Raw genomic sequence first — 9,856 nt, 5'->3', positions numbered from 1 at the left:
TGACCATAAAGTTATTGCTAAATAGAACATTTCAACTTCATTTTCAAGATCACTGAAAAGTTGTTATAGGTCCTTTTTGTAATATCCCTGTCATATTCTTCTTTTGTTTTTGAGCTTCCCTAGTCATGATTGTTTTTATATGCAACACATTGAGCTGCTTTGTGACCAAAGTTATGGCAAGAAAAGCATTGTCCATTGAAGAAGCTTCTGCGGTTATTGAATCTACCAGCCAACTGATTGTAATTTCTATTTTCATCTATTCTTGTGCCAAACTGAGAAGATTTTACTGTGGTTGGTTGTAGCTTTTGTTCACCCTTAAGAAGGATTGTCCCTGATAGTTTCTGTTTGTAATTCGTCCCTGCTTTACCTGATTATCTTCATTGTTCTTCTGCTCATTTCTTCTTGCTGCATCAAGATAACTCTTTGAGGTGGATGCTTGAGAGGTTTCTCCATTATAGCCCAAACCTGTCTTGTTTAGAGGAGACCGCTGCACATTGATAATCTCATCCAAAGTTTCAGATCCTTTGACAAACTTAAGATTAATAGCTTTTGTTTTCTCAATTTCTTTTCTGAGACCAACAATTTCACCTTCTAGTTTTTCAAGATGTTTTTCCTTTTCATCAATTTGAAATTGCAAAGTATCAATGATCACACTCTTTTCTTCTATGCATCTCTTGAGTCTAGTAATTTCATTATAGAGATTATCCACATCTACAGCATCCTCATAATCATCATCTTCAAATGCCATTAATAGCTTATATTTATTACCTTGTTCATCTTCATCACTGTTTGATAAGCCATCACTATCTTCATGGGTGTAGTAGCTTTTCTTATTTGCACTTTGTTTCTTATTCCATCTAGCAGGTTCTTTTCCTTTATCCTTATTAGGACATTTTGCAGCATAATGACCTACTCTTCCACAAGCAAAGCATTTGAAAGGTAGCTTACCTCTGAACCTTCCAGCACCCCTTTGAAGATTTCTGACAAAATTTGATTCTTCTTCCTCTTCTTCTGGAACATGGCTTGCTTCATAGTAATCTTCTTTTCTTGATGCCTTAAAAGCAGCTTCCCTTCTGTCTGATGGACCTCCCTTTCTCATTTCATAAGCAGTTAGAATTCCATGTAGCTGAGACATAGTGAGAACTTTGAGATTTTCCTTTTCTTCTATTGCAGATACTTTGGATTCAAACTTGGGGGATAATGATCTTAGAATCTTTTGAACTACTATAGTCTCTTTTATTTCTTCACCCAAATTTTTCATACAATTAACAATCTCATCTACCCGAAGAAAATAATTAGCCACACTTTCATCATTATACATCTTGAGGGTCTCATATTGAATCCTGAGAGTTTGAAGTTTAGCTTGCTTTACCTGTTCATCTCCTTCATAGCTAGTGATCATTTTGTCCCATATCTCTTTTGCTGATTTGAAGTGCATGACCTTCATGAATTCTGTTTGAGATATACTTCCTAATAGAGTACTGACTGCTTTTGCATTTGTTTCATATGCCTTTTCTCAGCTGGATCTGTAGAGTAGCTGAAGAAAAGCATAGCCTGTTTCTACAATGTCCCAAACTTCTGTACCAAGAGATTGAAGATATGCAGTAACTCTTACCTTCCAATAATTGAAATTTGTTCCATCAAAAAACCGGTGGCCTGATTGATGCTTCTTTCTCGTAATTGCTCATGATGAATGATCTTCCTTCAAGCGATCAAGCTTCTCTGAAGGACCTGCTCTGATACCAATTGTTGGAAATAATACTGAGAGGGGGGGTGAATCAGTATTATCAGATTAATCAAACTTTTTAAATGCTCAGAAACATATACGCTACTTCAGTTAAGTGAACCAGCGTGTACACGCTACTGTGACGAAGTAAAACAGCGTATAAGAAGAAAACTCACAATTTAGTTAGCTTATTCTTCAATTAAGTGCATCAGGACATTATTCACCACATTAACAGTAAACATGTGCAGTATAACAGAACAGATAAAAAGCCACACACATGAACACCAAGATATAAGGTGGAAACCCAATGTGGGTGAAAACCACCTGCTGCAAGTTGTCTCTATCTTTCTTTAATATGAAACTTCAGTTTACAATCTTTTGTACTGGTGCAGCCTTATACCAGTACGCAGGCTACAACCTGCAGAAGGCTACAACCTTCTCTCGTTCTCCAAACTTCCTTGGAAGGGAGCTCCAACCCCCTTTGCTCTTGTACTAGCCAAGATACTAGTACGTAGGTGCTGACCTACAATCTTCCTTCTTTCAGGTATCACTTTTCATACATTTTCAGACTTGGATATTCCTGAAGCACAACATTACAATCTGAAGACCACAATTCATTCAATTTCCACAACAGATCATTGAAGCATAAAACAACCAAACTTTGAATCACTGAACCACTGAACCCTGTCAATCACCAGTTACCAGAACACAGAGCAGACTACAGAACTCTGCAATAACAGTCAGACCCCACTGTAAACCCAAAATCAAGCTTCAAAAGATATACGCTACTTCAATGAGCAAAACCCGCGTATACACGCGCTTTTACCGAAGCCAACCTGCGTACAGATCTAAAAATAAACTTTCTCAATTTGCAGCTGTACCAGACATTAGTTAGATCCAGAACGTAACATTGCGACAATATGCAGATCTAGAAATACGCATAATCAACCATATCATGATAGTGCATTTCAAACCATTAGATCCCGATCTATCCTTAGATCTAGTCTTCCATCAACCGATGTGATCTCTCCTTGGCTTAGATCAAGCAACCCAGAACCTGCATATCAGATCTCTTTCTCTCTTAGATATTCAAGCCTTGTCGAAAGATGATTTTGCCTAATGATCTTCTTCTCCTTATATAGTCTTAGGCCTAGCTCAATACCAAGAGCCAAAACCATAGTAACACAATACCATCAACTTCAAAACTAGGGATCGACACGCCCGTCGAGACACAATGGTCCGAAATCATAGGCACAACTTCCAAGGACTAACCACCATGGACCAAAGGAACCTTTCCACATACACGCGCTTTTTATGAATCGAACTAGCGTGTACACGCGACTTGGGCTTAACGAAACGGCGTGTATGAGCTTCCTTGGCATGCTGTACTGAGATCTGTCTTCTGATTAAGTTGCCATCACCTGTACCAACCTCTGAGCACCTGTACCATCCTCTGAGTGAGTTGCCATCAAGGACAACACTTGAATCATAATGCCAACAATCTCCCCCTTTGGACTTGATGGCAACCACCACACCAAGTCACTCTCCCCCTTTGACATCAAGGGCAAAGGGCTGTGCTCCCCCTGAGGACATGCTGATACCTCTGCTTGGCTGTGCTGACTCGTGCTCCCCCTGACAGTAGGCCAGATCTGCAAAAGATGTTCTTCAACAAGAACCAAGACTTATACACCATAAGGGACCTTCCTATCACCAAAAGACTCAATACATACATCCATACTCCCTACCAAGAGGGGACATATCAGAAACAACCAATTATATTACAGCATTCATCCCAGGCATAGTGGGGAAACCAACATAGGCCGTTACATGACCTTGACACCATAAAAGAGATATGACAAGAGAGATACATGACATAGAGACAACAGATCTAGACCAAGACTTAGGAAAGACACCAGCAGCATCTGATAAACATCTTGTTAGATCAGCAACCAGAATTTCTTTCTGAGCTCCTTCTCCTGAAACCAACAACCAAAACATCTGAATGCCAACAATGCTTTATGAGACTTTTGAGCTGCTCCCCCTGAACCTGTGCCTGTTGCACTCCCTGAAACTGTGCCTGAAGAATTCTGACATTCCTATTGCTGTTCAGAACTTCAGAGTTTTCCCTTGCTGTTCAGAACTTCATATACGCGTTTTATCCTGTATAAAACAGCGTATGTACGCGGATATTCTTTCTGCAACAAGCGTCCAGCATACACGCGACTTACCCAGCATGAATCCGCGTGTATACGCTCATATCCCTTCCGTAACCTGCGTATACCAACTTTTCTGTAGAACAAACAAACTTCAACAACAGGATGAAGCATCAACTACTCCCAGCTTTTGTCTGAGATATTCAAAAGTTTCCCTGGGCAGTGGTTTTGTGAGAATATCAGCAACTTGCTCCTTAGAAGGAACATACTCCAACTTGACCTTCTGCTCAAGCACTTGTTCCCGAAGAAAATGGTACTTGATTGGTATGTGCTTGGTCTTTGAGTGCATGACTGGATTCTTTGAAATGCTGATTGCACTTGTATTATCACATAAGATAGAGACAGGTGGAGTGCAAGTGATTTGAAAGTCCTGCAAGGTCTGCATCATCCAAAGAAGTTGTGTGCAACAAGATGCTGCAGCCACATATTCTGCTTCAGCTGTAGATAAGGCAATCGAACTTTGTTTCTTGCTGAACCAAGATACTAATCTGGAACCCATGAAGAAAGCACCTCCACTTGTGCTTTTCCTATCATCCACACTTCCAGCCCAATCTGCATCTGTGTAAGCATGAAGAGTGAGATCAGTATTTCTAGGATACCATAAGCCATAGTTTTGGGTCCCTTGAAGATATTTGAAGATTCTTTTGACTGCCTGAAGATGAGTTTCCTTTGGGTTGGCTTGAAATCTTCCAACCATTCCTACTGCATGTGTAATATCTGGTCGAGTACCTGTCAAATAAAGCAAACTCCCAATCATGGATCTATAAGTGGGTTGGTGAACTGCTGCTGATTCATCATTTGCACTGAGGCTGCATCCTGTAACCATGGGTGTACATACTGGCTTTGACTCTTCCATGCCATACTTCTTCAAGATCTGCTTGAGGTATTTGGTTTGAGACAAGAAGATACCTCCTTCATTTTGTTGGATTTGCAATCCAAGAAAATATGTCAATTCTCCAAGAAGTGACATTTCGAATTCTTTCTGCATAACCAAGGCAAAGTTTTGACTCATGGTCTCTTCATTGCTGCCAAAAATAATATCATCTACATAAACAACAAGAATTAGCAATTTGTTATTTTCAACTTTTATATAGAGATTGCTATCTGCTGATCCTTTTGAAAAGCCTTGTTGGTGAAGATATTTGTCCAACCGATAGTACCAAGCCCTTGGAGCTTGTTTGAGCCCATAGAGTGCCTTTTTCAATCTGCATACAAGGTTTGGATCATTTCCAAGAATGAACCCATCTGGCTGCTCAATATATACTTCTTCTTCTAAGTCTCCATTCAGGAAGGCTGATTTCACGTCCATTTGAAATACCTTGAAGTTTTGAAAGCTTGAGAGAGCAAGGAACATTCGGATGGCCTCTAGTCTTGCCACAGGAGCAAAGGTCTCTTCAAAATCTATTCCTTCTTGCTGTGCATACCCTTTACAAACAAGTCTGGCCTTGTTTCTAATTACTTCTCCATTTTCATTTAACTTATTCTTGAAGACCCATTTTGTTCCTATTACATTCTTATCTTTTGGTCTAGGAACTAATTCCCAAGTGTTGTTCCTTTCGATTTGCTCAAGTTCTTCATCCATTGCTTTGACCCAACATTCATCTTTGCATGCTTCTTTCACATTTTGTGGTTCAATGGAGGAGAGTAGAGCCAAGTAGCTTGAAGCTTCTGCAAGTGTCCTTCTTGTTTGTACTCCTGCTTCTTTCTGCCCCACAATCTGAGTTTCTGGATGATTCTTTTGGACATATCTGGATGGAGTCTTCTCTTCTATTCTTGTCTGCTCCTCTGGTTCTTCTTGAGATTCTTCTTCTTCTTGAGGTTCTTCTTCTTCATCATTTCGCCTTTGAGAGTAACCTTCATCTTCTTCAATGTCTTCATGATGAACTTGCCTAGGAATATATCCCTTCTCATCAACCACTATATCAATACTGTCAACAATTCTGCCAAGTCTTTTATTGTAGCACTTGTATGCTTTGCTATGTGGAGAATAACCAAGAAGAATGCCCTCATCTGCTCTAGGTTCAAGTTTGCCAAGTTGCTCATCAGTATTCTTAATATAACATTTGCTCCCAAAGATTTTGAAATGCTTCACGGAAGGAGTTTTACCACTCCAAAGCTCATGAGGTGTTTGAGTGCTGTTTACTCGGACATTTGTTTTGTTAAGAATGATAACAGCAGCATGTGCAGCTTCACCCCAGAAGGTTGCAGGAGTACCTGATTCATCGAGCATAGCACGAGCCATTTGTTGGATAGTTCTGTTCATTCTTTCCACAACCCCATTTTGCTGAGGAGTTCTAGCTGTAGAGAATTCTCTTCTTATCCCATGTTCATCGCAGAAATCGAAAAATTCATTTGATGTGAACTCCCCACCTCTGTCAGATCTGAGGCACTTAATTTTGTGTCCTGATTCATTTTCAGCCAATGCTTTGAAGGATTTGAATTTTTCGAATGCTTCATCTTTGTGCTTCATAAGCCCTAACCAAACAAACCTTGAGAAATCATCAATGAATAATATCAGATATTCTTCTCCTCGAGGTGTCCTTTTCCTAAATGGACCACATACATCTGTATGGACTAGCTCAAGAGGCAAGCTAGCTGATCCTTCCTTTTCTGGAAAGTTAGTTCTGGTTTGCTTTCCAAACTGACAAGATTTGCATATGGTGTTGTCTGGAATTTTGATATCTGGAAGATCGCGAACTGCCTGATATTTGCATGCTTTTCTTATTTGTGAGAAGCTTAGATGTCCCAACCTTCGATGCCATAACCAGTGCTCTTCATCCTTGCTAAGATAGCATTGTTGTTGTCCTTCTTCAAATATGTACAGATTATTTGGAGTTCTTTTGCCTTTGAGAACTGTTTTACCTGTATCAAGATCACGAACAAGACATCCATTCGATCTGAAAATAACCTCGGTTTTTTGATCACACATCTGACTGACACTTAGAAGATTATGCTTCAATCCATCAACATACAAAACATTTCCAGCCTTGACCTTTTCTTTCAAAGGAGCAATACCTTTTCCTTTTATAGTTGCAGGAGTATCATTTCCAAAAGAAACTTTCTTTCCCTTTTCTAAAGTAGAATAAGATTCAAGTTTTTCTTTATCACCTGTCATATGTTTCGAACATCCACTGTCAATGTACCATAGATTTTCCTGTCCTTCTGCATAAAACGCTATCCCACATCTTTCTGTCTGAGGTTCTTTTATTCTCCATTTTTTGGTGCTCGTGGCTTGTTCCTTTTTCTCCTGAAACCTGCTCCTGCATTCAGATTCTTTATGACCAAAATTATTGCAAATAGAACATTCAACTTCATTTTCAAGAACCGAAAAGTTGTTATAGGTCCTCTTTGTAATCCCTGTCATACTTCTTTGTTTTTGAGCTTCCCTAGTCATGATTGTTTTATATGCAACACATTGAGCTGCTTTGTGACCAAAGTTATGGCAAGAAAAGCATTGTCCATTGAAGAAGCTTCTGCGGTTATTGAATCTACCAGCCAACTGATTGTAATTTCTATTTTCATCTATTCTTGTGCCAAACTGAGAAGATTTTACCTGTGGTTGGTTGTAGCTTTTGTTCACCCTTAAGAAGGATTGTCCCTGATAGTTTCTGTTTGTAATTCGTCCCTGCTTTACCTGATTATCTTCATTGTTCTTCTGCTCATTTCTTCTTGCTGCATCAAGATAACTTTTTGAGGTGGATGCTTGAGAGGTTTCTCCATTATAGCCCAAACCTGTCTTGTTTAGAGGAGACCGCTGCACATTGATAATCTCATCCAAAGTTTCAGATCCTTTGACAAACTTAAGATTAATAGCTTTTGTTTTCTCAATTTCTTTTCTGAGACCAACAATTTCACCTTCTAGTTTTTCAAGATGTTTTTCCTTTTCATCAATTTGAAATTGCAAAGTATCAATGATCACACTCTTTTCTTCTATGCATCTCTTGAGTCTAGTAATTTCATTATAGAGATTATCCACATCTACAGCATCCTCATAATCATCATCTTCAAATGCCATTAATAGCTTATATTTATTACCTTGTTCATCTTCATCACTGTTTGATAAGCCATCACTATCTTCATGGGTGTAGTAGCTTTTCTTATTTGCACTTTGTTTCTTATTCCATCTAGCAGGTTCTTTTCCTTTATCCTTATTAGGACATTTTGCAGCATAATGACCTACTCTTCCACAAGCAAAGCATTTGAAAGGTAGCTTACCTCTGAACCTTCCAGCACCCCTTTGAAGATTTCTGACAAAATTTGATTCTTCTTCCTCTTCTTCTGGAACATGGCTTGCTTCATAGTAATCTTCTTTTCTTGATGCCTTAAAAGCAGCTTCCCTTCTGTCTGATGGACCTCCCTTTCTCATTTCATAAGCAGTTAGAATTCCATGTAGCTGAGACATAGTGAGAACTTTGAGATTTTCCTTTTCTTCTATTGCAGATACTTTAGATTCAAACTTGGGGGATAATGATCTTAGAATCTTTTGAACTACTATAGTCTCTTTTATTTCTTCACCCAAATTTTTCATACAATTAACAATCTCATCTACCCGAAGAAAATAATTAGCCACACTTTCATCATTATACATCTTGAGGGTCTCATATTGAATCCTGAGAGTTTGAAGTTTAGCTTGCTTTACCTGTTCATCTCCTTCATAGCTAGTGATCATTTTGTCCCATATCTCTTTTGCTGATTTGAAGTGCATGACCTTCATGAATTCTGTTTGAGATATACTTCCTAATAGAGTACTGACTGCTTTTGCATTTGTTTCATATGCCTTTTTCTCAGCTGGATCTGTAGGAGTAGCTGAAGGAAAAGCATAGCCTGTTTCTACAATGTCCCAAACTTCTGTACCAAGAGATTGAAGATATGCAGTAACTCTTACCTTCCAATAATTGAAATTTGTTCCATCAAAAACCGGTGGCCTGATTGATGCTTCTTTCTCGTAATTGCTCATGATGAATGATCTTCCTTCAAGCGATCAAGCTTCTCTGAAGGACCTGCTCTGATACCAATTGTTGGAAATAATACTGAGAGGGGGGGTGAATCAGTATTATCAGATTAATCAAACTTTTTAAATGCTCAGAAACATATACGCTACTTCAGTTAAGTGAACCAGCGTGTACACGCTACTGTGACGAAGTAAAACAGCGTATAAGAAGAAAACTCACAATTTAGTTAGCTTATTCTTCAATTAAGTGCATCAGGACATTATTCACCACATTAACAGTAAACATGTGCAGTATAACAGAACAGATAAAAAGCCACACACATGAACACCAAGATATAAGGTGGAAACCCAATGTGGGTGAAAACCACCTGCTGCAAGTTGTCTCTATCTTTCTTTAATATGAAACTTCAGTTTACAATCTTTTGTACTGGTGCAGCCTTATACCAGTACGCAGGCTACAACCTGCAGAAGGCTACAACCTTCTCTCGTTCTCCAAACTTCCTTGGAAGGGAGCTCCAACCCCCTTTGCTCTTGTACTAGCCAAGATACTAGTACGTAGGTGCTGACCTACAATCTTCCTTCTTTCAGATATCACTTTTCATACATTTTCAGACTTGGATATTCCTGAAGCACAACATTACAATCTGAAGACCACAAATCATTCAATTTCCACAACAGATCATTGAAGCATAAAACAACCAAACTTTGAATCACTGAACCACTGAACCCTGTCAATCACCAGTTACCAGAACACAGAGCAGACTACAGAACTCTGCAATAACAGTCAGACCCCACTGTAAACCCAAAATCAAGCTTCAAAAGATATACGCTACTTCAATGAGCAAAACCCGCGTATACACGCGCTTTTACCGAAGCCAACCTGCGTACAGATCTAAAAATAAACTTTCTCAATTTGCAGCTGTACCAGACATTAGTTAGATCCAAAACGTAACATTGCGACGATAT

At 39.0% G+C, this 9,856-nt stretch overlaps 1 pseudogene; it reads left to right on the top strand.

The window, feature by feature from the left end:
- Positions 1–9,856, top strand: part of LOC149238990 (boron transporter 1-like) — a 130,090-nt pseudogene that overhangs the window by 4,874 nt on the left and 115,360 nt on the right.

Source organism: Pinus tabuliformis, chromosome 8 (assembly GCF_031772625.1).
Source record: "Pinus tabuliformis cultivar Carrire ecotype Pingquan chromosome 8, CPIR1, whole genome shotgun sequence".
In the NCBI taxonomy this organism is placed as follows: domain Eukaryota; kingdom Viridiplantae; phylum Streptophyta; class Pinopsida; order Pinales; family Pinaceae; genus Pinus; species Pinus tabuliformis.
Note: the sequence above shows the minus strand (reverse complement) of the source record. Positions and strands in the feature narration are given on the sequence as shown.